Source organism: Dendrobates tinctorius, unplaced genomic scaffold (assembly GCF_039654945.1).
Source record: "Dendrobates tinctorius isolate UK_male_01 unplaced genomic scaffold, ASM3965494v1 ptg000004l, whole genome shotgun sequence".
Taxonomy (NCBI): Eukaryota; Metazoa; Chordata; class Amphibia; order Anura; family Dendrobatidae; genus Dendrobates; species Dendrobates tinctorius.
This window is the reverse complement of record NW_027361672.1, coordinates 17,018,564-17,045,160: the sequence shown is the minus strand read 5'-3', so window position 1 is coordinate 17,045,160 and position 26,597 is coordinate 17,018,564. Positions and strand designations below refer to the sequence as shown.

Sequence of the window (26,597 nt, the reverse complement as noted above, 5' to 3'; positions counted from 1 at the left end):
AACACTGTACAGGAGGTCTTGCTCCCGTGTCTAGTCAGTGGGTTGTTGCTGATGTATGTGCTGACTAAAATTGTACAGGAGGGGTCGCTCCCGTCTCTGGTCAGTGGGGGGATCGCTGATGTATGTGCGGACTAACACTGTACAGGAGGTGTCGCTCCCGTCTCTGGTCAGTGAGGGGGGGGGGTCGCTGATCTATGTGCGGAGTAACACTGTACAGGAGGTCTTGCTCCCGTGTCTAGTCAGTGGGTTGTTGCTGATGTATGTGCTGACTAAAACTGTACAGGAGGGGTCGCTCCCGTCTCTGGTGAGTGGGGGGATCGCTGATGTATGTGCGGACTAACACTGTACAGGAGGTCTTACTCCCGTCTCTGGCCAGTGGTGGGGTCGCTGATGTATGTGCTGACTAACACTGTACAGGAGATGTCGCTGCCGTCACCGGTCAGTGGGTTGTTGCTGATGTATGTGAGTGCCAACACTGTACAGGAGGTATCGCTCCCGTCACCGGTCAATGGGTTGTTGCTGATGTATGTGCTGACTAACACTGTACAGGAGGTGTCACTCCTGTCTCTGGTCAGTGGGGGGGGGTCGCTGATGTATGTGCGAACGAACTAACGCTGTACAGGAGGCCTTGCTCCCGTCTTTGGTCGGGGGTCGCTGATGTATGTGCGGACTAACACTGTACAGGAGGTGTCGCTCCCGTCACCGGTCAGTGGGTTGTTGCTGATGTATGTGCTGACTGACACTGTACAGGAGGTGTCGCTCCCGTTTCTGGTCAGTGGGGGGGTCGCTGATGTATGTGCGGACTAACACTGTACAGGAGGTCTTGCTCCCATCTCTGGTCAGTGGGGGGGGGGGCGCTGATGTATGTGCGACCCCACAGCACCGGTCAGCTACGACTCCAGAGCGCTGGTCACTACTGAGCATGTACATAAAGTGCAGCACAGATTCATCTTATCTACGACTCCACAGCACTGGTCACTACTGAGCATGTACATAAAGTGCACCACAGATTCATCTTATCTACCACTCCACAGCACTGGTCACTACTGAGCATGTACATAAAGTGCACCACAGATTCATCTTATCTACCACTCCACAGCACTGGTCACTACTGAGCATGTACATAAAGTGCACCACAGATTCATCTCCACTACTACTACACAGCACCGGTCACTAGTGAGCATGTACATAAAGTGCACCACAGATTCATCTCCACTACTACTAGACAGCATCGGTCATTACTGAGCATGTACATAAAGTGCAGCACAGATACATCTCACCCCCGACCCCACAGCACTTGTCACTACGGAGCATATACATAAAGTGTAGCACAGATTCATCTCATCTACGACTCCACAGCACTGGTCACTACTGAGCATGTACATAAAGTGCAGCACAGATTCATCTCCACTACTACTCCACAGCACTGGTCACTACTGAGCATGTACATAAAGTGCAGCACAGATTCATCTCATCTACGACTCCACAGCACTGGTCACTACTCAACATGTACATAAAGTGCACCACAGATTCATCTTATCTACGACTACACTGATCTAAGGGGTTAAATGGCCATGGTCGATGCCAACACAGTTTTTGACTGATGAATCAGGATGTGAGCTATAGTGTGCAGCTGACAGCTGCTGCAGCATCTTCACCTGATGGGGAAAGCTATTGTCACATGCTGACATGACCCAACGGATGGTCAGTCAATGGGGATGGTATAGGTGAGAGGAAGGCCCTACCAATAGGGAATGAGGGATGGTCACCACCTGATCTCCAACCTGAGCCTGTCCCTGCACTAACCTAACGCTCTATGCGGGTCTCCCCAACCCCCCCCCGCGCGCTGTCAGGATACCTCATCCCTCACTGTCACCTAAACTGCCCTGCCAGTGCACTGGCTGGCGTAGGGCGCTAGCCTAGCCACTACAGATTATAACACACCGAGGATGGTGATAAACAAGTAAGGAACGGAGAAAAACAACAACTTAGCTTATGGACTCCGTTGCTAAGCTCTACATTGCAGATAACAGCAACTGAATGTCCATCACCAGATGTGGTTAACACCAGAGAGCTGCTCATGCTAGGCTGGTCTCCAGAAAGGAACTGTATCACCAACAGTCAGCTGATGCATCAAGTAACCTTTTAAAGGATGGTAGGAGTGGTCACCACCTGCATCAGCTGACCCAGCAGCACTGCAGTAACAGATTGCCAAGGAGGGGGGGACTGACATTAAGCCCCGATGGTCCAAAAGAAAAAAAGTTTTAACTGAATGGAACCACAGCGGCCACAAATCCAAAAATGGATCGTGACTAGAGTTGAGCGACTTTTGTTTTTTTAGGGTCGAGTTTCGTTTCGTGAAACCCGACTTTTCCAAAAGTCGGGTCGAGCAAGATCGTCCGATTATAGGGAAAAGTCGGGGTCGTCCCGAAACACGAAACCCAATGTAAGTCAATGGGGAATAAAAGTCGGCAGTGAGAGGAGGACAGGAAACACACCTACAGTGCCCATTTGAATGCCAAAAGCATCAATTCTTCTTACTTAAGCTTGTCAACCTTAATTAACTTCATAATACAAGTTACGCACTGAAAAATGGGGGTTATTTGGCTAAAGTTGTGGGGGGGGAGGGCTGGCTGCAGGTTTTCATGTGCCCTGGGCGAAAGAACGCCCCTTTAACACATACCACAACTCATCATGCTCCGATACGGCAGAGAAATAGCGGTATAGTACAATGAAAAATACTTCACTTTTTACATCTCATGACGAGGCCCATCTATTTCTCCATACAGAATCATTGGTCCCATATAATGTTTGAAACAGTATATGATGAGCTCCACATAATGCTACAGTATATGTTGGTCCCCATGGATGAAGCTCCACTGTCTTATGGGCCCAAATAATGCTCCAAACATAATGGGCCCCATTTCTAATGCTCTAGTGTATAATGGGCCCTGTAAATGCTGCTCCAGTGTCTGATGTCCACCTTTGGAATGTTCCAGTGTATGGTGGGCCCCATCTATCATTCTCCAGAGTATAGTGCTCCCCAAAAATTGCTGTCCCAACATTGAAAACAATCAAATAAGTCTCCTCGCTAGGGAATCCCTGTACTTGTCTGGACTCCTCGTCGTCCCCATCTTCCATCTCACTGCACAGTATTTCAACTTTGCAAGTGCTGTGATCCTGAGCAAGCAGGGGGGGCCCACTCGTTGGCGATGGCACTGGCACAGGGCCCCTGATAGTACGGTGGTGTGTCTGATGGCGGGTGGGCCGAACCTGCACTTTCATCTGCAGCTTCCTCTTTGTCACCGTGTAAGATGGAACTGTATATGGGAAGGGTAACCTGAGTTTCATCAGGGTCAGATTCAGGTCGTGTAGCGTGCGAGGGGAATGTAGTGGTCTGGGTCAATGTACCAGCAGATTCATCGAGCAGTGGCTGGGCATCAGTGCACTTGTGTCGCCCCCAGGAGTACGGTCGCCACAGTGGCATTACCTTCTTCCAAGGGAGTGTGATGTCATGCTTGGGAGCAACGAACGATCTCTCTAGCAGGTTAACTGATTGGGCGGCGTTATTCCCACGAGTCATGACCCTCCAAACAGCGTTCATGAAGGCAAAGTGTTTGTTTTACGTGGGCAGTATGGTTGCAAAGCTGAACCTTAAATGAATGTCCAGAAGGGCACCACCAGGAGTGGAGCCTACGGTTAAATTCGACTCCACCTGGGAAACCTCAACCATGCCAGCTACAGAACAGATGCACACATTGCAAGCTTAATTCCGTTAACGAACGAGACTCCGTCATGCCCCGCGGTCCGAGTCCGGCTTACTAGAGGGACACGTGAGGCTCTGGCACATGAGATTGGCCAATAACTGGTGTGTCATGCCCTTACATGTCCGTGGCTGCATGTGCGCTACACTGAAAAGGCCAGCGTTTGTCGCTTACAGGTGCAGATAACCCGCTGAACAACGTTAGTGATGAGGAACACTGATTACAATTATTACCCGCGAACAATGATTTCCCAGTAAGTGCAGGTCAACCGCAGTTCCGGAATTAGGCCTAACCGTCATTCCTGAAAAAATGAAAAACTTACGTGTGCAAACCACAGGTGCTGTAGCTTGCTTAATAGCTCGCCAGCCGTTCTCACGCCCAGTATGGATTGCACGTGATTGCACAAAGGTTAGAAAGGGTACCGTATCCCCAGATAACATGTATGGATAGCGTACACATTCAAAATATATGTCTATACATCAGGAGGCAGGCTCAGACGGTGTTAGGCCCAGTATGGATTGCACGTGATTGCACAAAGGTTAGAAAGGGTACCGTATCCCCGGATAACATGTATGGATAGCGTACACATTCAAAATATATGTCTATACATCAGGAGGCAGGCTCAGACGGTGTCAGGCACAGTATGGATTGCACGTGATTGCACAAAGGTTAGAAAGGGTACCGTATCCCCAGATAACATGTATGGATAGCGTACACATTCAAAATATATGTCTATACATCAGGAGGCAGGCTCAGACGGTGTTAGGCCCAGTATGGATTGCACGTGATTGCACAAAGGTTAGAAAGGGTACCGTATCCCCAGATAACATGTATGGATAGCGTACACATTCAAAATATATGTCTATACATCAGGAGGCAGGCTCAGACGGTGTTAGGCCCAGTATGGATTTGACGGCCCAGACTACACAGCGGAGGAGCAGGGAGAGGTAAAGATTGCAAATGCTGGGGCCCTGCCCAAGCAAGGGGGGCCCACTCGTGGGCGTCGGTACTGACACTGGGCCCCTCATAGTACGGCGGTGTGTCTGACGGCGGGTGTGCACCACCACCGTCAGAGACACTTGATTGCACTATGAAGGACCCTGTGCCAGTGCCCGCGCCCAAGAGTCGGCCTACCCACCTGTCCAGGGCAACGGCACTCGCACGGTGTCGTGCGCTAGGTGGTGACCCCGGCCATGGGGGGGGGGAGGCAGCACAGTTAGGGAGTTTTAGAAAGTGGCATATGTTGATTTTGTACATTCAGCTGATGAAAAAAGGTGAAATAGGTCAAGTCCCAGGAAGAGGTGGACCAAAGCAAGCCATTTTTCTGTCACCCTATGTGTCATCAGGGGAAGGTGGGACAAAATCCTTGGAAACCCATGCGTGGTTCATTTTAATGAAGGTTAGATCATCCACATTTTGGGTTGACAGACGGGTCTTTTTTTCTGTCAGGATTGATCCAGCTGCACTGAAGACTCTTTCCGATAGCACACTTGCAGCTGGGCAAGCGAGCTCCTGTAAGGCATATTGTGCCAATTCAGGCCAGGTGTCCAGTTTAGCGGACCAATAGTCAAAGGGGAATGACCTTTGTGGGAGAACATCGATATGGGAGGAAAAGTAGTTTGTAACCATAGTTGACAACTGCTGTCTCCTGTCACTTTCCATCGATGCAGTATTACCAGTTGTGTGAGCGGTACTTGAAAAATCAGTCGACAACATTGTCATGAAACCCCTGTCTCCAACGCCCCTTCTGCTGTGTGCACCACGAACACCTCTGCCAAGCTGCCCCCGGCCCGTACGGCTCGTGTGAGAACCATCACCGCTGCTGTGTGCTGGGAATGCCTCAAGCAACCGATTTACCAGAGTTGCTTGTTTATTAGCCAATATTAGGTCAAGGTTCTCCTGTGGCATGTTTTGTAATTTGCCTTTATAGCGTGGATCCAGGATGCTGGCCAACCAGTAGTCGTCATCGTTCATCATTTTGGCAATGCGGGGGTCCCTTTTTAGGATCTGCAAGGCATAATCTGACATGTGGGCCAATGTTCCCGGTGTCAATGATGCACTGCGAGTGCTGGTTGGAGGAGCACTTTCTGGCAAATCCACATCCCTCCAGTAATGCACAAACCCTGTACCAGACCTTGCCACGCCAACATTTTCACTTGCCCCACGAGATGCATCCTCCTCCCCTAAGTAATCATCCCCATCATCCTCCTCCTCCTCCTCTTCTTCCTCCACCTCGTCCAGGAGAGGTCCCTGAGCAGACAATGGCTGAATGTCATCAAGGATTCCCTCCTCCTCTTCCTCCTCATCAACATTGGCTGCAGAAGCCTGCTCCTTAAGGTGCGTCAAAGTTTGCATGAGCAGACGCATAAGTGGGATGCTCATGCTTAGGATGGCACTTACCAGCCGTGTGCATTCCTCAAAACACTGAAGTACTTTACAGAGGTCTTTCAGCTTCGACCACTGCACACCGGTCAACTCCATGTCTGCTCTCAAAGTGCCTGGCCGTGTATCCTCCCACAAATGCATTATGGCCTGCCTCTGCTCGCACAGCCGCTCCACCATGTGCAGGGTGGAGTTCCACCTTGTTACAATGTCGATAATGAGGCGGTGGTTGGGAAGGTGGAGCAATCGCTGCAGCTTCTGCATACGAACGGAGTGTACAGGCGACCGGCGGATGTGCGCGCACAGTCTTCGCACCTTCTGGAGCAGGGCTGTTAACTCCGGATAATTTTTGAGGAAGCACTGCACCACCAGGTTCAAGGTGTGAGCCAAGCAAGGTATGTGGCTGAGTTTTGAAAGGGCTATGGCTGCCACAAAATTACGCCCGTTATCACTAACTACCTTGCCTGCCTCAAGATGTACACTGCCCAGCCATAACTCAGTTTGTCGCTGAAAGTACTCGGCCAGCACCTCGGCGGTGTGTCTGTCGCCCAAACACATCATCTGCAACACTGCCTGCTGACGCTTTCCACTAGCTGCTCGATAGGGGGACACCTCGTGTGCAACAGTGGCAGCTGCAGATGGAGTGCTCGTACGACTGCGCTCTGTGGACGAGCTTTCGCTTCTGGAGGAGGAGGAGGAGGAGGGTCGAACGCCTAGAGCCAACTGTTTCCTATACCGTGGGCTAGGCAGCACTGTCCCACCACCGCTGTCCCCTGTGGACCCTGCATCCACCACATTAACCCAGTGCGCAGTGATGGACACGTAACGGCCCTGGCCATGCCGACTGGACCATGCATCAGTTGTGAGGTGCACCTTTCCGCTCACTGCTTGAGTGCATGGACAATGCGGTCTTTCACATGATGGTGAAGGGCTGGGATGGCTTTGCGAGAGAAGAAGTGGCGACTGGGTAGGTCATAGCGTGGTACTGCATAGGCCATGAGTTCGCGGAAAGCTGCGCTTTCCACCAACCGAAAGGGCATCATCTCAAACGAGATTAGTTTGGCAATGTGGGCGTTCAAACCCAGTGTACGCGGATGAGAGACTGAGTACTTTCTTGACCTACTCATAGTGTCTGGGAGGGTGAGCTGGACTTGAGAGCTGCATATGGTGGAAGTAGCGGTGGACAGGGGGGACTGAGAGAGGGTTGATGATGGTGATGGAGTTGGTGTTCTTTCTGATGGCCTAGAATCAGTCTTTCGTTGATATAACAGTGGGATTCCCTGACTGCTGTGGCCTTGCAACGACACCTCAACATTTGCTGCTGTGCTAACCGGTGGGCTTACAGTGGGGGAAACAATGTAGCGTTGCTGACTACCTTCGTTTTGATCAGTTGCACATGTGGCACTTGAGGTTTGGTGTTGTGTCCACGCTTGCAAGTGCATGCTGGTTAAATGTCTAAGCATGCAACTGGTATTCAAATTTTTCAGATTTTTCCCTCGGCTAAAGGTCTTTGCGCACTTCTTACAGATAACCTTGGCCTGATCATGAGGATTTTGTTCAAAAAAGTGCCACACTGCACTCTTCCTACTTTGGCAGACATTTTGCAGCCTAGCACGCTGTGATCTTTTGACCCTCTGGACAAGCTGTCCAGCAACTCTTTTGATGTTTGGAACCTGTCTTTGGAGTGCTCCGGGCCTGCCAGATAACAGCTGTTGCGATGTCTGCTGTGGATGCTCCTCATCTGAGCTATTGGAAGCAGCACCCTCTTCCCCCAATGGATGCCAATCTGGGTCAACAACTGGGTCATCCATCACCTCCTCTTCTATGTCATGTGCACCTTCCTCTGTGTCACCGTGTATGGTGGTATAGTGTGCGGGAAGGGGCACCTGAGTCTCATCAGGGTCAGAATCTGGCTCTGTACACTGCGAGGACAATGTAGTGCTCTGAGTGAATGTACCAGCAGAATCATCCATCAGCGGCTGTGCATCAGTGCACTCCATGTCAGATTCATCTTGGCCTGGGTAATTCACCATTTCACTTGATAATCCAGGCATGGTATGTGAAAACAGCTCCATGGAGTAATCAGTAGTATGGCCTGCGTCATCCTTCAATCTTGGTTGGGGTGAAGGACACAAGGAAAGGTGTGGTTCATGAACATGAGCCTCCAATGACGACTCAGTGCTTTTACTTTTTACAACTGAAGAAGAGGAGGCGATAGAGCTGGAGGCTGAGTCAGCAATGTAAGACAAAACTTTTTCCTGATGCTCTGGCTTTAAAAGCGGTTTGCCAACTCCTAGAAAACTAAGCGTTCGAGGCCTTATGTAGCCAGACGATGACGCAGGCTCAACACCTCCTGCATTCGGTCCTATTTTGCTCTTGCCACTACCATCAGATCCACCACCAACACCATCATTACCAGCTGCCAACCCCCGCCCAATTCCACGGCCTCTTCCACCAGCCTTCCTCATTTTTGGTAGAAATGTAGACAAAATCCAACAAACTATATAGTAATGTAAAACAAGGTACAAGGTGTCTATAGGACAGGGGAGATTTTGAATTTCTGCAGACACTTGTGGACACTGGACACTTTTGGATTGTGTGAGGCCCAATGAATATCTGAGCGCTATGTGACAGGCTCGATGGCACAGCTGTGACCAAAGTGACTAGAGGATAAGGGAGATTTTGAATTTCTGCACACACTTGTGGACACTGGACACTTTTGGATTGTGTGAGGCCCAATGAATATCTGAGCGCTATGTGACAGGCTCGATGGCACAGCTGTGACCAAAGTGACTAGAGGATAAGGGAGATTTTGAATTTCTGCACACACTTGTAGACACTGGACACTTTTGGAATGTGTGAGGCCCACTGATATCTGAGCGCTATGTGACAGGCTCGATGGCACAGCTGTGCCTGTGACCAAAGTGACTAGAGGATAAGGGAGATTTTGAATATCTGCACACACTTGTGGACACTGGACACTTATGGATTGTGTGAGGCCCACTGAATATCATAGCGCTATGTCACAGGCAGAAATTGGCTAGTGTATCACAAACTACAAGGTGTATGTAGAATTGGGCAGAATAGGAATCTCCCTAGAGTGCAGGTCTGTAAGAACGGAACATGTCTTCGTTTTATTCTCACAGAGTGACACACTGATAGCTTCACTGTGGCTGTGATAACAGCCGTTACACGGTACTGTGTGAGGAGCGTACACCGCTGTATGGTGTGAAAAAATGCACGCTCAGTACCTCAGCAGGACAAAAAAAAAAAATTGGGATTGCTTTTAAAAAAGCAGTTTGCGGAGCAGTGGGTAAACAGCAATGCAGGAATGTCAGGAAGCCTTAGAAGGCAGCCCAACAACCAACACCACTGATACACCACTATATAGCCTCCCCTTGCACTGCACACACAGTGACTGATGTGTTGTACAGGCAAAATCGCTAGCAGCAGAAGCAGTTTTTTTTCTTCTCAGCAGGACAAAAAAAAAAATTGGGATTGCTTTTAAAAAAGCAGTTTGCGGAGCAGTGGGTAAACAGCAATGCAGGAATGTCAGGAAGCCTTAGAAGGCAGCCCAACAACCAACACCACTGATACACCACTATATAGCCTCCCCTTGCACTGCACACACAGTGACTGGTGTGTTGTACAGGCAAAATCGCTAGCAGCAGAAGCAGTTTTTGGTGTCTTCTTCCCTGCCTAACGCTCTCCCTACAAAATCATCATCAGCAGCAGCTCTCCCTATTCTGAGATCAGCATGAGTAACATGGCGGTCGGCGTGCACGCCCTTTTATACCCCCTGTGACGCCCCCCAAAGCAAGCCAATCACTTGCATGCCCTTCTGAAAGATGGTGGTGACCCGTGCCTATGTCATCACGTTGCCCTCAGTGTCCGTGGATCCTGATTGGCTGAAAAAGAGCGCAAAACAAACTTTTGAAACGCGACTTTGGCGCGTAAGTCGCCGACCTCGTGGCCGACCTCATCCTAGGGTCGGGTTTCGTTTCATGAAACCCGACTTTGCCAAAAGTCGGCGACTTTTGAAATTTTTCGACCCGTTTCGCTCAACTCTAATCGTGACAGTACTCCCTTTCAATGAGGGGCCTCTGGACTCTCAACACTGGATCTCACCAGAAAACGACACATGGTTGAGGACTCCTCGATCCACCAGAGTTCACCTCTGCAGACACCTGACCCTCAGGTTTATGGCGAACACAGCCCGATGGAGGTGACAACAACGTGACAGCTATCCTCTTATATCTCGGGTCAGTAAACAGACATGGTGGTCACTAAGGGGTTAAAGCAAACTGCAGCCATTGGAGAAGGGTTTTATATAACAGAAAACCTTTTTAAGATGAGAAAAATCCTCAGGCCGGGGTCACACTTGCGAGTGTGATGCGAGGAACTCGCATCGATACTCGGCACTGCCGCCAGCACTCAAGATCGGAGTGTGCGGCTGCATGCAGCCGAACGCTCCGGTCCCGAGTGCTGGCAGCAGTGCTGGGTATTAATGCGAGAGACTTGCACGGGTTTCTCGCATCACTCTCGCAAGTGTGACCCCAGCCTTAAGGCTACGCTCACACTAGGTGTTTATTTTGTGCATTTAACAGTACCAGCAATGTATGAGATTTCAGTAATCTCATACACACAGTTTGGTTTTTCGTCAGCAGAATTTTGTGCTTTTCGGGGTTTTTGACACAATGAAGCATGTTACTTTTCAGCAATTTTCACTGATTAAAATGAATGGGTGGTAACATGTTTTGCCTCGTTTTTTGTGCCAAAACCTGATTTTATAGAATAGGCCTTTTTTGTTTTTCAACACCAAACTTTATCAGCATGCACAAGAGACAAATCTAGCATGCCTAAACCGTAGCAAAAAATGCAAGAAAAACTGAGGAAAACATTCTTTTTCTCTGCAGCTTCTTTCCTGCCTAGAGATCAGGTTTTGCTGCAGAAAATAAACTTTGAAAAAACGCCTAGTGTGAACTTACCCTAATAGGTGCTGTACAAAAGAGTCTGTGTCGGTGACGGATATTGTAGTTCTGTTTCCCTATTCCTTTTGAGAGGTAGTGGAACTGGAGTAATGTGGAATATGGGTCCATTCTAGAACGGGTGTGAATGTGAGCAAAGAGGCCTATTACCTATAATAGTATTCAACTAGTTTACCCTTTGTTTTTTGTTTTTTTTTTTTAATGAAAAAAGAGGTGCCACAATGGAACTCAAAAAGCAGATGTGAACAGAGCCTATCAGTTGCTGAACGTTTCATGTTTGGGCTGTTAATGAGTAGCTAGTGGCTTTGCCAGCACAGGACTTTTTTGGAGATCCAGTGGGGTAAGGCCCCATTTTTTTTTTCTCTTTGGGCCTAGGAAAGTTCTTATTGCTTGCCTACTGAAAAAAGTTGAATTGGTTAGTAGTCGCTAACTAGTCCACCCCTGTCCTGGAAGTGATGCAGCCATGAACTTGCTGTAGCTTCCAATAGCTGTTCTACATTACTGCAGGAAATTCCTGGGACATAAATACAGAGGATTTTTGGGAAATGCATTGTCGTCTTGGTCTTGATGTATATATCATCCAGGCAGGCAGAATTGTACCATTATAACGTTCATGCTGTGAGTTTTGAAGTCTTCTTTCCCAGCATTTTGTGTAGTTTGTTTGTAGTACTTTCCTTTTAGAAAAGTTTCTTATATTATAGTTAATTGCTTGACGCCTTGATTGTCTATGAGTGACAAACCAATTAAGTGTGCAAGACACACATTACAAAGAAAATTAGACTTTGTCCTCATCTCAGCTATGAAAAATCCATTATTCATCGTCTTATTGTTTTTAAATACAGAGGTAAAATTTTACTACACAAAAGGAAAATTGCTTTTGAAATAGAATAAATTGCATCTCAGTTCAAAGGCTGCGTTTTGAAGTCGATGATGCTAAACATGATGAAGCTTTGCATGGATTTTTTTTCACAATAGATTGCAGCTGTAAATTTGAGTGCACATCTCGCAAAATGGAGCAAAGCATAATTGTCTTCTAAGGTGTCCATTGTGTGTGTATATATATATATATATATATATATATATATATATATATATATATATATATTTATTTATTTTGTGCCTCTTTTTTTGGGACGTGTATGGTTTTTTAAATTATTTTTCTCCATAATGTTTAGCATTCTGTCTTTCTATTGTATTCAAAGAACTTGGTATGTACTGAAATAAATCAGGTAGAAAGTTGTAAAGAACCATACAAAAATGGAAATTGTACACTCGTGGTCAAAATTGTTGGTACCCCACATTTAATGACAGAAAAACCAACAATGGTCACAGAAATAACTTGAATCTGAAAAAAGTAATAATAAATCAAAATTCTATGAAAATGAACAAATGAAAGTCAGACATTGCTTTTCTACCATGCTTCCACGGAATTAAAAAAAAACAACAAAAAACGCATTTAATAGGCCCGGACAGAAATGATGATACCCTTCACTTAATATTTTGTTGCACAACCTATTGAGGCAATCACTGCAATTAAATGATTCTTGTAACTGTCAATGAGACTTCTGCACCTCTCGACAGGTAATTTGGCCCACTCCTCAAGAGCAAACTGCTCCAGTTGTCTCCATGTCTTTTCCAGATGGCTATGTTTCAGCTCTTTCCAAAGATGCTCAATAGGATTTAGGACAGGGCTCCTAGAAGGTCATTTCAGAATATTCCAATGTTTTCCTCTTAGCCATTCTTGGGTGTTTTTAACTATGTGTTTTGGGTCATTATCCTGTTGCAAGACCCATGACCTGCAACTGAGACCAAGCTTTCTGACACTGGACAGCACATTTCTGTCTAGAATCCCTTGATAGTGTTGAGATTTCATTGTACCCTACACAGATTCTAGACACCCTGTGCTAGATGCAGCAAAGCAGCCCCAGAACATAACAAAGCCTCCTCCATGTTTCACAGTAGGGACAGTGTTCTTTTCTTGATATGCTTCATTTTTTCATCTGTGAACATAGAGCTGATGTGCCTTGACAAAATGTTCCATGCTGGTCTCATCTGTCCATAGGCCATTCTCCCAGAAACTTTGTGGCTTGTCAGCATGTAGTTTGGCAAATTCCAGTCTGGCTTGTTTATGATTTTTTTCAACAATGGTGTCCTCCTTGGTCGTCTTTCATGAAGTTTACTTTGGCTCATACAACGACAGATGGTGCGATCTGACACTGATGTTCCTTGAGCTTGAAGTTCACCTTTAATCTGTTTAGAAGTTTTTCTTGGCTCTTTTGTTACCGTTCGTATTATCCGTCTATTTGATTTATCTTCAGTTTTCCTCATGCGGCCACATCCGGGGAGGTTGGCTATAGTCCCATGGAGTTTAAATTTCTGACTAATATGTGCAACTGCAGTCACAGGAACTTCAAGCTGCTTGGAGAGGGTCCTATAACGTTTACTTTTAACATGTTTGACTATAATTTTCTTTGTAATCTCCGGAGACAACTCTTTAATTCGCTTCCTCTGGTCCATGTTGCGTGTTATACACACAATGTCACCAAACAGCACATTGAGTATCTGTAGCCCTATATACAGGCCCACTCACTGATTCCAAGATTGTAGACAACTGTGATGGACACACCTTGATTTAACATGTCCCTTTTGTCACATTATTTTCAGGGGTACCATCATTTCTGTCCAGGCCCATTTCATGAATTTTATTTTTTTTTAAATTCTGTGGAAGCATGGTTGAAAAGCAATGTCTGACTTTCTTTTGTTAATTTTCATAGATTTTTGATTCATTATTTTGTCACATTCAAGTTATTTCTGTGATCATTTTGGGTTTTTCTATCATTAAACGAAGGGTGCCTACATTTTTGACCACGTGTGCAAGTATCTGAGATTATAAGTTATAGTTATGGATACTATCGCTGCTTGTCACGTGTGGGCGGTTAGAAATACACTATGTACCATGTGTGATATATGAACTTGCCAGTTACAGCTCAAAGACTAGATCATCAATAAAATTGAAGTTTCTTCTGACACCTTCATTTTGGAATAACTTTTTCATGTTGGTAAATAGTTCCTCCACACAGCTGGGTAGGTCTTTCATACATTACTATATATGTAGACATACTTAGCTCCACAAGATGCTCCATAAAATATAATGACCCCACAAGATTCTCCATACAGTATAATTGCCCCACAAGATGCTCCATACAGTGTAACGACCCAACATGGTATTCCATACTACATAATGGCCCAAAATGTTGCTCTGTAATGTATAATGGCTCCACATTGTGCTCCATACCGTTTAATAGCCCTATATTAAAAAAAAACAAAAAAACAAAAAACTCACCTCTGCCGTTGCCCTGCAGCTCTGGACGCTTCATATATCACAGTGCTAATGGTGGGCTGGCGTGCCCCTTCTCCTCCATAATACCGCCACTGACACTCTCCTCTGCGCGCACCACCCCCTCAGCACTAGTGCCACCACACTTACCCTTGTCAACATGTGCGCGGCTTGATGGGATGATGCGCGTGCTGAGGAGATGGTGCATGTGCACAGGAGAGTGGCAGCGGTGGTAGTACTGAGGAAATGGCGCACGCCCATCTGGAGGGCTCTGCGTGCCCCATCTGGCATGCGTGTCATTCGTTCAACACCACTAGCCTATAGTGCGCATGCTTTTTCTCTTTCATCTCATTGGGGGACACAGGAACTGTGGGTGTGTGCTGCTGTCACTAGGAGGTTGACACTATGCCATGAAAAAAATGTTGCCTCCGCAGTATACACCCCTCCGACCGGCTGTAGGACAATCAGTTTTGCTTAGTGTCAGCAGGAGGTGGACAGGGGTCTCTCACAGACCCATGCCTACCTCAATGTGCGTCGTTCCTTTTCAGGTAACCATGGAGGGATACAGAGTAGATCTGCTACATCTGTATTCCCACATTGGGATTATGAGTACAGCATGTATTGCCACCCCGTATCCTCATGAATCCCACTGGCAGGACCCTAACCCCTTACACAGGACACGTGTTCAGATGGCCGCTCTTGGTCCTGACCTTCGTCTCCCATCACTCGCCCACCAGAGCCTGATGATCGAGAGAGACGCCCTGCAGAAAAGGTTTGGGACAGCAATCTTTTCATGCAGATAACCGACCCCTGTTATGGGGTGAACTGGAGGTAAGAGGCTGCAGCGTTTGATATTCTGCTCACCAGCCGCCTGCTGAATGTGATCACTCTAATCAGCGCTCGGGCTTGCAGCCCATGGCTTTATATTTAGTTTAAGAGCCAACACTTACTTTCAAGCGCGCGGTGCAGCGCGGTTCCAGCCTCCTCCCATGGCAGCGTTATGGCCCTGGGCGCCAGCAGGAGCCCAACACGACCGACACCAGATTCCGGCTTGCAGCAGACTCCACCCCTCGGCTTCCTCTTCCTGTACCAGCTCCATCTTGGTGCTCCAGGAGGCCGGAGCAGGGCCCCGCCCACCGCTTCCGGGCAGGGATTTCATAAAGCTTCTAGGCAGCGGGGGCTGTTCACCTCGCTTTCTCTCCCTCAGCCTTCGGGCGGCAGCTAGAGCGGGGACACAGGTCGTGGGTATGTGAGTACTGCACTACAGGTTGCTCCCTCACTCCCTTTTCTACCCCCAACAGTCGGCACCAGGTAAAGCTTGTCAGTATGCCCAAGGGAGAGCAGTCCCGCTCCTCCTCATCCGCTTCAGCGACCTTGGTCAAATATTTTGTATGTACCAAATGCAATGTCATGCTTCCTTCAGGTCAGTCTTCGCCACTCTGCTCAGATTGTAGCAGACCCACGGTGTCACCTACGCTAGAGAGCAGGTGCATCCCCCCCGCCTTACCTGTCAGAGCTCTCGCATTATCCCTGGAGCAGGAGGAAGCCACCCTGCCTGCCGCCCAGGGGCCATCCATCGCCACGGGAGACAGTGAGTGTCCAGGATGGGCCTCTTCCTTATCTAAGTCCGTGGCCGACCTTACCAAGGTATCACAGACCTTGGTAACGGTGCTTGACAGATTGCCATTTCAGACTCCAGTGGACACAGGAGCATCAAAGGAGCCTCCTTTTGGGCCTTCTAGAGGCCATTAAAGGTTTAGACAGGACCACCAACCCAGGTCCCCTTCTCACTCCATCTCACCGCCAGAATTCCTCTGGCCGTCTTCCTCCTACCGGTCCTCATCCCCGGAATCAGGCGAGGTATTATCAGAGACACACTCAGAGGAGGGTTCTGAGTACAGGCCAGAACAGTCCCAGGGTGTCAAGGATATGGTTCAGGGCCTCATTGCCGCAGTCAATGAGACCTTTAACATTGGGGACGCCACATCAAAACCTAAAGATCAGGCTTTTTCATTTAAGCGTCATAAGTCCCCCTCTAGGGTCTTCGCCTCCCACAAGGATTTTGAGGAAGTGTTGGCCAGGGAAAGGGAAAACCCAACCAGGCGGTTTCAGAGGGGAAGTCGTTTTGGGATTCTATATCCTTTCCCTCCAGATCTCACCGCCAACTGGACCGCCTCACCTTCGGTGAATCCACCATTGACTAGACTCTCTACCAATACAGTCCTCCCACTCGCCAGTGGGGCAGCCCTAAAGGATCCCAATGATAGGATAGAATCCCTGGCAAAATCCGCCTTTGAGGCAGCAGCCTCTACATCGTGTCCAGCCTTCGCCTCAGCCTGGGTAGCTAAGTCCGTTACAGAATGGGCCAAACAGCTTAGACAGGGCATATTGGCCGGGTCACCACCAGCGGAACTGGCGGAGTTCACAGATCAAATCTCTCATGCCGGGAGGTATATGGTATCAACAGTCCTGGATGTCGCGTCTTGCGCAGCTCAAGCATCCAGTAACGTGGTAGCCGTCCCGCGGACGGTCTGGCTAAAGGCTTGGCAGGCTGATTTGTCCTCAAAGAAATCATTGACCAATCTGCTGTTTCAGGGTGCCCGACTCTTTGGGTCAATGTTAGATCAAATCATTAAGGATGCAGCGGGGGGTACAATCTCCCTTCTCCCTCAGGCCAAGCCTCGTCGATATGTTTTCAAACATAGGGCTCAGCCCTTTCAGCCCTTTCGCCGTACCCCAGCAACAGGCGCTTATGCTCAAGGCCCACAGTGGTCGCAAGCACCTAGAGGTAGGAGGAGGGTATCCTTTCGGGCCACCCCTTCATGGCATTCCCGCAGTTCCAACAGCAGAGCTACCAGGTCAGAGACGAGCAGAGCCACTTCAGCCTGACGCCGGCAGGGAATCCAACTCCTTTCCCAGTACCTCTCCCAGACTAGGAGGCCGCCTTCTCTTCAGAGATGTCTGGCAGAGTTCAGTAGAGGATATCTGGGTAAAGGAGGGTAGTATCCACAGGATGCAAGATAGACTTCATTGCACTTCCGCAAGACCATTTCTATCGCAACCTCCAAAAGACGCTGCTATGGCTCTACGTATTTTGCGGGAATCGACTTTCTCCTCAACGCAGGAGTAATCATCCCCGTTCCCGAGCAGGCACGTTTTACCGGCTTTTACTCAAACCTATTTATGATACCAAAAAAGGATGGCTCATTTCGTCCCATACTAGACCTCAAAAGGCTAAACAAATGGGTCCGCTTACGCCATTTCAGGATGGAATCAATTCGGTCGGTAATTACGTCAATGGAGGATCAGGAATTCCTATGTTGCATAGATATTCGGGATGCCTACCTGCACGTCCCCATTTTTTAGGGACATCAAAGGTTTCTACGTTTTGCTATTCATAAGCAGCATTTCCAGTTTGTGGCCCTGCCATTTGGGCTGGCAACAGCCCCCAGAATTTTTACAAAGATTATGGCAGCGATGGTAGCTATATTAAGGGTCAGAGGCATAATATTAGTACCATATCTCGACGATATTCTCGTCAAAGCGTCCTCTTTCACTCAGGAAAACCTAGCGGTGGTTTTAAACACGCTGTCCCGGTTTGGTTGGATCGTAAACAGGGAGAAATCTCACCTAACGCCAACACAATGCTTAGAATTCTTAGGAATGATAATTGACACGCGCCACTCGAGGGTCTTTCTCCCAGAAAGAAAGTAGATTACCCTCCAGCAGGGAATTCACTCTCTGTTAGAATTCCGGCTTCTATCCTTTCGCACTGCCATGAGAGTCCTGGGGAGGATGGTGGCAGCCTCAGAGGCAATACCCTTTGCCCTGTTCCATTCCAGGATACTGCAGAGGACCATCCTCCTTCAGTGGGACAGGTCCATCTCTTCGCTGGATCGCCCCTTTCTCCCTTCCATTCAGACCATGGAGTCCCTCAAGTGGTGGCTGACCTCCCCCCTTGTTCATCTGGGACGGCCTTTTCCCCCTGTCCACTGGCAGGTGGTAACTACAGATGCCAGTCTCCTGGGCTGGGGTGTGGTATTCCGTCACCTGACGGTCCAGGGACGATGGTCAAGGCAAGAATCCTAACTATCAATCAACATTCTAGAACTGAGGGTGGTCTTTCTAGCACTCCTACATTGGGAAAGATGCCTCAACAACCAGCCAGTCTGTATTCAAACGGACAATGCCACAGCGGTGGCATACATTAATCACCAAGGGGGAACCAGGAGTTCCCGTGCACTGGCCGAGGTATCCAGAATCTTCAACTGGGCAGAAACCGCAATTCCGGCAATTTCGGCAGTTTACATTCCCAGCACAGACAACACGGCCGCCGACTTCCTCAGTTGGGGGGTGCTCGCGGCAGGAGAATGGTCCTTACATCAGGACGTGTTCCGTCAGATATGCCGGCTATGGGAGACTCCAGACGTGGACCTTCTGGTGTCGCAACAGAACAGAAGGGTCCAACAGTTTGTCTCAAGATACCACGATCCTCTAGCAATAGGGGTTGACTCGCTGGTCATTCCCTGGACACAGTTCAGACTCCCTTACCTGTTCCCTCCCCTTCTAATCCTGCTAAGACTGCTAAAGAAGATCAAGGCGGAAGGGGTGCCGGTCATGTTGATCACCTCGTACTTGCTCAGGAGGGCCTGGTTCGCCGAAATGATCAATCTTCTCGCAGGCACCCCCTGGAGACTCCCCGACAGACCAGAACTCCTGGCTCAGGGGCCGTATAACCACCCGAATTCTCGGTGGCTCAATTTGACGGCATGGCCGTTGAAACCACAATACTGAGAGCAGCGGGATTTTCGGATCGAGTCATTAATACAATGATCCAGGCTAGGAAGCCATCCTCTTCCAGGGTCTATTATTGAGCCTGGAAGGCCTATTTTGGCTGGTGTGAGTCTAATCACATCACACCTATGCCCTGTTCCCTACCATCTGTCCTAGCTTTTCTCCAGGCAGGGTTAGATGCCGGTCTGGTCCCAAGTTCTTTGAAAGGCCAGGTATCTGCTCTCTCTATTCTTTTTCAAAGAAATTTGGCCTCCCGTTTACAGGTTGACATTTCTGCAAGGGGTGGCACATGCAGCCCCTCCTTACAGATCCCCAGTGGCTCCATGGAATCTTAACCTGGTCTTGGAAGCCTTGACAGATTCACCCTTTGAACCCCTCCAGGAAGCTCCCATGTCTTTATTGTCCTGGAAGGTTGTATTTCTCATAGCCATCACCTCTATTAGGCGGGTTTCAGAATTAGCGGCATTGTCCTGTCGCCCCCCATTCTTAATTATGCACCAGGACAAGGTTGTTTTGCGGCCGCCTCCTAACTTTCTTCCCAAGGTGGTATCGGCCTTCCACCTGAACGAGGATATAATCCTTCTGTCATTTTGTCATGATCCATCCCATCCTCTGGAGCGTTCTTTGAATAAGTTAAACCTGGTCAGGGCGATAAGGGTCTATCTGGACATTACAGCTCCCTTCAGGAAGGCAGACTCGCTCTTTGTTATCCCCAATGAGGTGAGAAGAGGCTTGCCTGCCTCTAAGGCAACAATTGCCCGCTGGATCAGAATAGCAAATCTGGAAGCCTACCGGGTGAAGGACAGGGTGTCCCCTGCTGGGTCAAGGCCCATTCAACCCGGGCGGTACACAATAGGGCACAAGCCATGCAGTTGTGCAAGGCTGCCACATGGTCATCCGTGCTATAAGGTCCATACCTATGCTTTAGCGGACGCCAGCCTAGGCAGAAGAATCTTGCAGGCGGCAGTGGTGAGTTCTCCGACCTGAAGGAAGTTTCTGTCTTCTCCTACCCCAGGGACTCCTTTTGTCCGTCCCATGGTTCCTGTGTCCCCCAATGAGACGAAAGAGAAAACAGGATTTTGGTTGCTTACCGTAAAATCTGTTTCTCAGAGTCTTCATTGGGGGACACAGCTCCTCCCATGATTTTGTTACTTGTAATGAATATATGATGACTTACATGATAATGTCTCCTGCATCAAGCACACTTGCCACACTGTTGCAGCCAACTTCAAGCATCCAACTTCAAGCATCCCTCTAGCCGGCAGTATCATCCTTTCTGTAAAGGCTTCCGCAAAGATGTCACAATCTGGAGGAATTCTCATAATTGTTTGCTAAACCTGGTGTTAATACATCAAGCTGGCTGATTGTAAAAAGTCACACAACATGTGTCCACAAGCCACTTGTGGCTTCCGAGCCACAGGTTGGTTACCCCTGCTCCAGACACTGCGTACTGGCTTAACTGATGAAAAGGAAAAAAAAATGAACTGGAGTACAACTTGGTATGCATGCAAAATAGGATCATGTTCACACTGGCTATAAAACAGACAAAACCCAAGACAGAATCAAAATGATAATATACCCAGCTGTAAGTAAATAAGAAAAAGCAATAGTGCATATAAATAATATCGGGGAACTTAGTAAACACCGTTTTTGATAAAAAAAAAAAAAGCATAAAAGCCATCCCACCAGTGTCAAGGTGTACCCAAGTTCGAGATTGTCCTAACGGCTAATATTAAAGCCTTACCATGTGTCATAGTGATGTCCTGTGTGAAAAAGGGCTGAGCATGACCCGGTCACAAACATGGACACACAGCTAGTGATCAAAAATGTTTTTTACTAAGTGCCATATGTTATTTATATGCACAATTGCTTTTACTTATATACTGACAGCAGGGTATTTTGTCGTTTTGTTTCTATCTTGGGTTTTGTCTGTTTTATGGCCAGTGTGAACATTCTCCTATTTTGCACGCATACCAACAGTTCTTTTTTTTTCAGTTTAGTTTTAGGATTCTGCATTTAGTGCAGGTAAGAGTGTGGTCTCCCCTCCTCTGAGCTGGGTATTACATCAACTGTTATTCACTGTCCTATTAAGGGAATAGAAGAATCCAGGATATCTATAAACAGAAAGATAGTGAGGAAACACTTAGCTAGCCTAAATGAATTCAAGTCTCCAGGTCCCGATGAATTACACCCCAGAGTACTGAAGGAGATAGCAGAAGAAATTTTTGAACCCCTCTCTATAATCTTTGAAAATTCTTGGAGAACAGGAGAAGTGCCAGAAGACTGGAGAAGAGCAAATGTTGTTCCTATCTTCAAAAAGGGGAAGAAGGTGGACCCAGGTAACTATAGGCCGGTGAGTCTGACTTCTATACCAGGAAAGATCTTTGAACAAATTATTAAACAACATGTATGTCAATACCTGGATAAGAATGAAGTGATTAAACAGAGTCAGCATGGGTTTGTAACTAATAAGTCATGTCAGACTAACTTAATTTCCTTCTATGATGGAATCACTGATTGGGTGGATCAAGGAAATGCTGTAGATATAGTATATCTTGACTTCAGCAAAGCATTTGACAAAGTCTCTCATACAATCCTTATTGAAAAAATGGCTAAGTATGGAATGGACAAGGCAACTGTTAGGTGGATTCATAACTGGCTTAGTGATCGGACCCAAAGAGTGGTCGTAAATGGCTGCACATCCAGTTGGAAGAATGTCTCAAGTGGGGTACCACAGGGCTCTGTCCTGGGCCCTGTATTGTTCAACATCTTTATCAACGATTTAGATGAAGGAATTGAGGGTAAACTGATTAAATTTGCTGATGACACAAAGCTAGGAGGGATAGCTAATACTAGAGAAGAGAGAGAGAGGATTCAAAAAGATTTAAATAAACTGGAGAAGTGGGCAGCAACTAACAGAATGGTTTTTAACAGGGAGAAATGCAAAGTACTACATCTGGGCAATAAAAATGGAAAAAACATATATAGAATGGGAGGAATAGGGCTAAGTGACAGCACATGTGAAAAAGACTTGGGTATACTAATAGATCACAGACTGAATATGAGTCAACAGTGTGATGCAGCAGCAAAAAAGGCAAATGCAATTCTAGGATGTATTAACAGAAGCATACAGTCTAGATCACGTGAAGTCATTATTTCCCTCTACTCCTCTTTGGTCAGACCTCATCTGGAATATTGTGTCCAGTTTTGGGCACCACATTTTAAAAAAGACATCAACAAACTGGAGCAAGTTCAGAAAAGAGCGACCAGAATGGTGACCGGTCTGCAAACCCTGTCTTATGAGGAAAGGTTGCAGGATTTGGGAATGTTTAGTTTGCAAAAGAGAAGACTGAGAGGAGACTTAATAGCTGTCTACAAATATCTAAAGGGCTGTCACATTGTAGAAGGATCAACTTTATTCTCATTTGCACAAGGAAAGACTAGAAGCAATGGGATGAAACTGAATGGGAGGAGACACAGATTAGATATTAGAAAAAACTTTTTGACAGTTAGAGTGATCAATGAGTGGAACAGGCTGCCACGAGAAGTGGTGAGTTCTCCTTCAATGGAAGTCTTCAAACAGAGGCTGGACAGACATCTGACTGGGATGATTTAGCGAATCCTGCTTTGAGCAGGGGGTTGGACCAGATGGCCCAGGAGGTCCCTTCCAACTCTACGATTCTATGATTCTATGATTTACAAAGTTACCCACTACCTGTGTGTCCGTGTTTGGGACCCGGTTCCGCTTGGCTCTTATTCACACAGGACATCACTATGACGCATGGTAAGGTTTTAATATTAGAGATTAGGACCATCCCGATTGTAGTACACCTTGACGTTGGTGGGATTGCTTTTACGTTTTTTTTTTTTAAATTAAAAACGGTGTTTACCAAGTACCCTATGTTATTTATATAGACTATTTTTTTTACTTGTGTAGTTACAGTAGGGTAATTTTTAATTTTGTTTCTGTCTTGGGTTTTGATTGTGTACTGGGGTTGTGTTGGCATGTGCATTTTACCCAGCACAATTAACCACCCTGAAGCTGCAAGTCCAGCTATAGGAGGCTATACACTACTTAATTTGTAGACTAGACTGAGAAGGAATAAATACATATAAACTTGGCACACACCCAAAGGATGATGTTGCAAAAATGGTGATTTTAATAGATGGCAGTACATACATAAACGTTTCGGTCTATGACCTTCATCAATGTACGTTAGAATGTACTGTGAGCACTTTGTGAATGGGTTTTAAGGAAAACCAATGCTGCAGGGAGGTAACTATAGCCGTCCCACGTGCAATTTTGTGGCGTGTGGATGCGGTATCCGCCACGGATCCTATGGCGGCATAGGATCCGCGGCGGATACCGCATCCACACGCCACAAAATTGCACGTGGGACGGCTATAGTTACCTCCCAGCAGCATTGGTTTTCCTTAAAACCCATTCACAAAGTGCTCACAGTACATTCTAACGTACATTGATGAAGGTCATAGACCGAAACGTTTATGTATGTACTGCCATCTATTAAAATCACCATTTTTGCAACATCATCCTTTGGGTGTGTGCCAAGTTTATATGTATTGATATTCACGGATTGGGATCCTACTTGTGCACCATTCCGGTTTACAAAGGGTAGTGCCAACGGTTTTGTTAGAAGAGTAGACTGAGAAGGAGTCCACCAGGGAGATCTAAGAACGGTGGACATTTTGGTATGAATCAACATTACAAAGAAATTTGAGGGGTAATAATTGATTTATATATAAAACTGCGCCACACCAAGAATAGCCCTTTTCACAATGGCAGAGAGTGACTTTTTATTTTTTGATACAGGAAAGATGTATATCTTTGTACCGTGTTAGCCAGTAGATAGAAAAATATTCAGGATTGAGAGTCCTCAGTAGTTGATACCTTTTAATGGCTAACTGAAAAGATGGTAACACTTTGCAAGCTTTCCAGACTACTCAGGTCTCTTCATCAGGCTAGACTAATACAAAATCTGAAGTCACATATTTATGCACAATACAGGCTGTATTGTGCATAAATATGTGACTTCAGATTTTGTATTAGTCTAGCCTGATGAAGAGACCTGAGTAGTCTCGAAAGCTTGCAATGTGTTACCATCTTTTCAGTTAGCCATTAAAAGGTATCAACTACTGAGGACTCTCAATCCTGAATATTTTTTTATTTTTTTGAGCACTGCAGAACTCAATTTCTGTGTATTGAAGCTGCCTGTCTGCCTAAAGAGCTAAAAAGATTTTATAAAGTGTGTATATAATTCAAGTTTCTGGAATATGATAGAGCAGAACCATAGGAAATGTAGTATTAGGATCAGCGCTGTGGAACCTCTTTATCTGAGCCTAAACAAAGGCGCTACATGGGAGTTAAGGAAATCGGGAATCTTCACAAAAGTGAGGATCTTTACTAGGAATGTTATGTTTAAAACGCTCCCCTAACTTATTCCCTTTATCCTTATCCAGAGATCTTAAAAATAGCAAGGAATTGAAAAACATGGAGGAGGCGAATTCATAATGACTTTTACTCTTGAAAAATGGCTTGCAAAAGTCGCCATTTTTTGTCAACTTTGAGTTGCTATGCCAGTCTGGCACATTAGAAAACCATTGGGTGGGCTTAGTTGAGGTGACATGGCCAGCTGATGCCCACGAGATTCACTATTCTGTACACCAGAAAGTGGTTTAAATTATAATAGAAATCTGCTCCAGGTATTATTCTAGCGCACGGAGAACCTCCAGATGTGCCAAATTCATTAAGTTCTGTAAAGTACCAATAATAATGAATTCTCTTCAGACTGTAGTACAAAGCTGGTGGTACATTCAGAAAATCCAGGTCTATTTGCCAGCTCCAAAAGTTAACAGCCAGCAATGACGTACAGTAAGACCTTTTGATGCATAATATACGGTATAAATGCCAAGGAAAATGCAACCAAGAATGTGCCAGTGAGAGTGGGGTCTCCCTTAAGGGTGTGACCAACTGCATGTGGCTAAAACGCCTCCACATCGATGATCAAATTGCCCCACAATTTTGTCTCGGTGAGGCGCAACTTCAGCCAAGCTACTACTTGTGTCCTCTACTTTGGCCCCAAAATACTTTTAGGAATAGTTTATCTAAGCACCTCTACTCTACTGGGAGAATTTAAGCTTGATGTGGTCAATGACAGCATCCAGTTATAATTTGAGTGTCACATTATTGAAAAACTCCTCAGAAAACATCGATACTATGAAAAATGCATCAATTATGCTAAATCTAAAGTTGTCACGAAAACACAAACTGATTACCTTTCTGATGGAATCAAAAATACCCATAAAAGTCATAATTTTAGTAAATAAGTATAAGTCACTTATATTTTCACGTCCTACAGTAAGGACTATTCCTATATAGTTTAGTCTTTCAAAAAAGTATTTACCTATACCAAACCATGACAAACTTTCCATGAATATTTTGAAAAAGGTAGTAAATTATGTTGCAAAAAAATCTACTTCCATTGGTAATTTATTCTGTCCTGCCATGTTCCCGGATCCCGATTCCTCTGTGAATACATGGCTTATTAGCACCAGAGGCTCGTACCAGTGTGGAGGCACACGCTGCAATCTGTATAAAGCAAGTACCTTTCCAACAAGATACAATTCCTTGTATCACATAGTCATACATAAATTGTAATACTACACATGTAGTGTACACAGTGAAATGTCGTTCATGTGATGTCCATCTATGTAGGCTGCACTACACGTACCATAAAAGAGAATTAGTGGCTGTCAACACTTTCATGCAATCCTAAAAAGACAGACTCCGCCAGATCACAGGTCAGACGGCATCCACAGTGTCTCCATCTACCTCATTTTTTGGGAATCTTCTGCCAGAGGTTCCGTCTGAATCTCGTATTTCAGAGATTTACATGGACACTCCGGTGTAAGCGCTCAACGCAGAGCGAATTATATTATGTTTAAACTACAGATCTCACTTAAGTGGTTATATCAGCCCATCTCCAAGATCCTATCCCAATATGTAGTAGGTGTAATATTAATATTAGCAAATGCCTCTAATTAGAAATATAGCCTAGTTCTTGTGATAAGCTATGTCGCTTACGTCATGTGCAGGCCATTGCAGTAGCTTAAGTATCCATGGTTACAACCACTAACAAATAACTGTCACTATGTGAGTTCTCGTAACTATGGATACCTAAACGACTCCAGTGCCCTGCACATGGTGTAAGTGACATAGCTAATCAGAGGAACTGTACTGCATTTCTAATTGGAGGTATTTTTCATTTAGTTTAATCATACTGTTACATCTCCTGACCATTGATGGGTGTTACT

At 46.4% G+C, this 26,597-nt stretch overlaps 1 protein-coding gene across 2 annotated transcripts in view; it reads left to right on the top strand.

The window, feature by feature from the left end:
- ATP9B (ATPase phospholipid transporting 9B (putative)) overlaps window positions 1-26,597 on the top strand; it is a 478,099-nt gene that overhangs the window by 11,197 nt on the left and 440,305 nt on the right. The gene's annotated exons all lie outside the window — the stretch shown is intronic.